The following is a 6,389-nucleotide window of genomic DNA, read 5'->3' as shown; positions in this document are numbered from 1 at the left end:
GTGGTGGTGGTGGTGGTGAAGGGAAGAAGGAGTTGTACATTATATAAATTAATTACTCCAAGTGGTGGAACAATGGAATTCATATGTTTTGTGATTAATGTCGCTTCTTGTACCTGGTGTTGGCTTAGCGGTCAGGGTGCCGGCTTGGGATCCTACAATCCTGGGTTCGAATCCCGGTCGATCGCTGAATTAACACCAGGGGCGTTGACTCAGCCTGTCATCCTTCCGAGGTCGGCAAATTGAGTACCAGCTTGCTGGGATGAATGATCACGGTGTGTACCCCGGTTTAGAATAGGTACACCGTATCCCTGCGCATCGTAAGAGTGTGACCAAGGGTTGGCGTCAGGAAGGGCATCCGGCCATAAAAACATTGCCTCAAACAGGGAACCATGATTGTCATGGGGCACGCAAGGCTAACCCCTGCTCTAGCGGGGAAAATGGCCTTAAAACGATCATTCATTCATTTATTCTTGTACCGTCTCGTATTAGTTGAAAGAGTATATTAGCCTCAACCTCAACAAATGCTGACAGATACGCAGTAGGTGATGTTGTTTGGCATGTAAACTTGTTGAGCATGCTGTGATTGGTGTCATTTCACTTGTGTAGATTAACAATGCATGTTCACAACACAGATAAATGCTGCTTGATATGCAAATGAACAATATTTGACTGCAGCTCCACTTGCGTTGCATCATGGGATATACCTACAATGTGGTAGGGAGAGGTCTCTGGCATTACAATTGCAGCACTTTTATCCATGTCAAAACAAGAGGACAATTAGAACTTTTTGATCGGGCAATTTTACAAACAGGTGTAAACGTATTCGATGTTGAAAATAATACAACTTGGTGGTAGTATTCAAATTAATATCTGAACAATTGAAATTGTACTTCGTGAAAAGTGAACAAATAAAGAACGAGATGGTATTCATAGAATACTTACCCTGAGCAGTCAAGAAAAACATTGCCTCAAAAAGAGAACCATGACAATTACAAGATTGTCATGGGGACCGCAAGGCTAACCCCCACTCTAGCAGGGAAAATGGCCTTAAAATGCATGTTGTGTTTGTGTTGTCTTTGATCCAATATGGCTGCCAAACCACATGAGTGATGACATCATAAATTTATATTCTCTTAAAATTGTTGTGTAGATCACACTCAAGAAATTTCAAACTGATCAGACTAAGCATTGTCCCTGTCAAATTATGACGTCTTAATTAAGGCACCAATGACGTCATCGTTAACACCATTTATTCCCCATGCGGAGTTCTTTACAATGAGCCACGTTTCAATTTTTTCCATGGAGCGGTTTTGGAGATATCGGGATGTGACGTTTTCGGTTTTTTTTCCAAGATGGCGTCCGTACCACGTGTCCTATGACGTCATACTTATGAATAAAACATTCTACAGGCAGAGGCGCTGCTATGGTAAAATTTCATGTCAATCGGACCAACGGTTGCCGAGAAAATGAATTTTAAATATGCAGACATGTATTTACGCCACACGTACACACGCATCCCGAATGCCTAACCCTGCTTTTCGCTTCGCGAGCGCAGGGTAATGAACAGCCAATGAATTGGCAAATGTAAAGCTGATGAGACTTATTTTCAGTTTCAAGCGTGAGCTGGCAGGATTTCCTCGATGGACGCAGGCTTCCGAGCCTGGGTTTGAATCTCGGCCTAGCTATAAACTGCCATACGTCCCTCGGATGAACGTGCTGTCTACACTGCTTGTCCCATCTGCTGGCTTTAGTTTGTTGATGGTAAAGATCCCACTGTATTATTAATGAAGAGTCGGCGAGCTATCTCCAGTACCATGAACAAATTACATATTCCAGCCCTGACAGACAGAATGCATTGCATCAGCTGCACAGCTGTGCCCTCAGCCAATGATGCTACCCCACAGTCGTGTGCTGTATGCAAAATATGTTGCCTGTGTCATTTTTTTTTGGTTAGCAAAATCAAAAAGAAATTATTTAGTAGATACTGAATTTCATAAAAGTGAAGGAAAAGTATTTAAAAAAAAAAAAATCCCCAACAGGTGCGTCCCCGTTGAGCTGATTAAATCTGTATGAACCACATAGAAATTCCTGCAGGATTTGAATGTAGAATTAATTTTTGAATAATCGTGTCATAACCAAGCAAACAATTATAAGTTGATGAGGAGTGGCAGAGTCATGCCACGAGAACAAATGAGAGTGGCATACAAGAGGAGGGAGGAATCTTTGTGGATGTTTTGGAAAGGAAACTTTGCAATATGCATGTTCTACCAACAGTGAAACATGTTCTCTAACAAAGGATATGGATTATAAATTTATTGTCATGAAAAGGCCCTGTCTTGGCATGACCAATAGGGACAAGAAGAGAAACGAACAAATCAGTCAGAAAACAAAATTCATTGACATTCTGGCCAAGATTCATATACGGAAATGGAACTGGGCCGGATACGTGGCAAGAAGAATGGATGACCGGTGGACAACAAAGCAACCTGGAGAATCTCTGGAAGAAGCAGAAGTCGACCAAAGATCAGATCCAGAGATGTAAGAGAAAAACTTACAGGAGTACAATGGCCCAAATCACATTGAATACAACAGAATGGGTCACATTGAAAGAGGCCTTTATCCTGCAGTGGACTAAATAGGCAGGTCAAGTCAAGAATTCTGAGGAAAGAAGAAGATTAATGCACCATGGATAACTATTATAATATTTAGTCAGATTCACTATGTTAACAAATATACAGACTTGGCATTTAATATGGAATATTTTTTTTTCCTTGATTTGGGTTTACTTTCTTAACTCAGTATGTCAATCTGGTGAGTTTCTTTTACACTTTGGTGATTTATTTGTTAAAAGAACCATGTCACTGATTGTCTGTCGCAGCAAGAAGTCAACAACAGGATTATATCACAGGTGGCGTGGCAAAATGTACGGACAGGTGCATTTGATGATTGGCTTCATAGTCGTGTATACAAGGGTTGTTTCGTTCTGTATTAGTGGAAAACAACTGCTGCACGTCTCCAAAAGTTATTGCCGCTTCCTCTGGAGATGGTCTGTCAACTCGATAATGCTGTTTGTCATGGAGTGGTGGCTTTACGAAATTACGGCATGAAACAGCGTGCTATTGCTCGGCAGTATGGCATCACTCAAGGTCAGGTGTCAAAGATCCTGAAACAAAATGCTCAGAGGGATGTCACTACTCCAATACCGAGGCCAGGACGTCCCCGCAGAACCACAAGGAGGGATGATCGCCAGCTGCACCGGTTAGTCCGCAATGGCCGTACCAAGTCACCTAATCGGCTTAGGGCTGAGTGGCAGCAACTGACAAATGTGCCTGTATCCAGAAGGCTAGTCAACAAACGACTGGTTCAAGCAGGCTATCGTGCCAGGCGTCCCCTGAGAAAGCCACGCCTGACCAGACAACACCGCCAGCGCCGATTGCAGTGGGCCAGAGAGCACCGTCAATGGCAGCCAGGACACTGGAATCACGTGATCTTCAGTGATGAGTCTAGATTTCTGGTCTATCGTCAAGATGGCCGCGTCCGAGTGCGCAGACAAGTGCATGAAGCCTACAACAAAGATTGTATAGTGCCAAGAGTCCAAGCTGGAGGTGGTGGGGTGACCGTTTGGGCTGCTTTTCATGCAGGGGGCAAAACTGACCTGGTTGTTCTGAATGGAAACCTGAAACAGTTCAAGTACAGGGCCATTCTGGAAGAAACATTGCTTCAATTTGCTCGTGCAGCCTTTCGAGGAAACTTTGTCTTCCAAGATGACAATGCACAGCATCATCGTGCTCGCATGATCCAACACTTTCTTGCTGACCATGGTGTAGAGCATATGGAGTGGCCTGCCATGTCCCCGGATATGAATCCGATAGAGAACTTGTGGGCAGAATTAACGCGTCAAATCGACCACTTGGACCAGCAGCCGACCTCTGTGCGTGAATTGCAGTAGGCTATTGTCACTGCGTGTTGGTGTTGGTGCGTGACTGCGTCCCTGCATGGCTGCGTGACTATCCCTGGTGTTGGGCTAGCGGCTAGGGTGCCGGCTTAGGATCCTAGGATCCTGGGTTCGAATCTCGGTCGATCGCCGAATTAATGCCAGGGGGGTTGACTCAGCCTGTCATCCTTCCGAGGTCAGCTAATTGAGTACCAGTTCACTGGTAATTCCCTGTTTGTCGTTGAAGGCGGCAAAAAGGGTTGGCGTCAGGAAGGGCATCCGGCCGTAAAACATTGCTTCAAAAAGGGGACCAAAAAACAACAACTACCACGGTCCCCGAAAAGGCCAACCCCCGCTTTGCGGGGAAAAATGGCCTCTAAACGGTGGTTTTTTATTGTCACTGCGTGGCAAGAGATTCCTGTCCAAACCTTGGCAAATCTCGTGAACAGCATGCCTCAACGTGTACGTGCTCTCCTGAATGCTCGTGGGGGTTACACGAAGTACTGAACGGTAATTTTATTGTCCGTAATCCCAGTCGTAATTTAACTTTTGTTTTTGTTAAAAAATTTTTTGTCTAATGTGCAAAATAAAGAGATACTTCTGGAAAATGTACAGAAGTTTAACACAGTACTGTCCATGAATTGAGTTCGATATCAGTTTACATCACTTTCAAGGATCAATTTATTTGTTTCGAAATGTCAAATGTGGTTTTTGTTTCTTTTAAAGGTCACATTAACAAAATCTAGAATAATTTCAACATAATTCCAATGAACTTTTGGTTCTAAGACATCTTGAAAAGTAAGTTCACCCCCACAAAAAAAATATTCCATATTAACTGCCAAGTCTGTAATTTCGTTCAAAATTTTGGGAGATTAGCAAACCTGTGCATTTTTGGAATCATCAGAGCATAGAGAATCCGAAAATCAATGTTGGCATTTGCACAGACACCTGCATGGCCGCCATTTTGGATTTTCAAAATGGCCGCCATAAAATACATCTTTTGCGCTAGCTCGGCTTCTAGTCAACCTAGAAACTTAATTAAATATGCTAATCCTATGTTTTCTGGGTCAAGGAATCCAATAAAGGCCTCAAAATAGTGCTCAGGATTATAGAAAAGCAACAAACAAAGGTAATTGAAAACCATTGTCTTTATATTTGTGATATCACTGTATTACATAATACATGATATTGCAAGTCCTTTGATGTTATAGGTATGGGTTTATAAAGCAAGAAAGCAGCCTTGTTAGTATCAGATTGAACTATAAGTCCTATACACAGGATCTACTAGGTCTATACCGTTCAGGAATATGCTTTTACAGATCTTCATCACTGTCCTGACTGTCATTTTCGCAAAGGTGTCTACGCAAATGCCAACATTAATTTTTGGATTCATCATGCTCTGAATATTCCAAAAATGTCTAGTTTTGCTAATCTCCAAAAATTTTGAATGAAAAAACATCGTGAATCTAACTAACTAATCTATACTACAAGAGAGTCTACACTATAATTAAAAAAAAAAAAAAAAACCACCTTTAGAGGCCATTTTTCCCCGCAAAGCGGGGGTTGGCCTTTTTCGGGAACCGTGGTTGTTGTTGTTTTTTTTTTTTGGTCCCCTTTTTGAAGCAATGTTTTACGGCCGGATGCCCTTCCTGACGCCAACCCTTTTTGCCGCCTTTAACGACAAACAGGGAATTACCAGTGAACTGGTACTCAATTTGCCGACCTCAGAAGGATGACAGGCTGAGTCAACCCCCCTGGCGTTAATTCAGCGATTGACCGGGATTCGAACCCAGGATCCTAGGATCCTAAGCCGGCACCCTAGCCACTAGCCCAACACCAGGGTTAGTCTACACTATAATCTATCTATAATTCCAGTAATCTCTGTGTGTTTGTTTGTTTGTACGTTTGTACGTTTGTTTGTTTGTCTGTGACCGCTGTTTCTCGACAACCACGGGTCCGATATACTTGAAACTTGCCAGGTATATTGCTGGGGACCCGAGGATGTGCCTTTTCAAGGTTTCATATTAATCGGACAATTACTTACCGAGCTATGTCCAAAAAACGATTCAACCAATCAGAGAGCAGCGAGCTATCGCGTGTGCCGAACGTGGCGAACACACTCTGCCTCGGATGGCACATTTGAGAGCGTATTCATTTATTTCCCGTCGGCAAACTATGTTGGCGCTATGTTGGCGTTAAACGATGTTTTAAAACTAATTAAAACCCCGGGGGGATTGTCACTGTACTCGCAAGCCGTTCGCCGTTCGCTTTGGCGTTGCGAATGGACCAAAACATTTCATGGACCAAACCATTTCATGTAAAGCGTTCGCCGTTCGCTTTGGCGTTGTGAATGGACCAAAACATTTCATGGACCAAACCATTTCATGTAAATAGAGGGGGGGATATAATTTTAGATATAGATATAGTACGGGCATGCCCTAGTATACTATAATAA

At 43.0% G+C, this 6,389-nt stretch overlaps 1 protein-coding gene across 6 annotated transcripts in view; it reads left to right on the top strand.

Annotated features, from left to right (window-relative positions):
* The window catches only part of LOC137415685 (uncharacterized), a 145,809-nt gene that overhangs the window by 54,950 nt on the left and 84,470 nt on the right, over positions 1-6,389 (top strand). The window lies entirely within an intron of this gene.

This window comes from Myxine glutinosa, chromosome 8 (assembly GCF_964187855.1).
Source record: "Myxine glutinosa chromosome 8, kmMyxGlut1.1, whole genome shotgun sequence".
Lineage (NCBI taxonomy): Eukaryota > Metazoa > Chordata > Myxini > Myxiniformes > Myxinidae > Myxine > Myxine glutinosa.
Note: the sequence above shows the minus strand (reverse complement) of the source record. Positions and strands in the feature narration are given on the sequence as shown.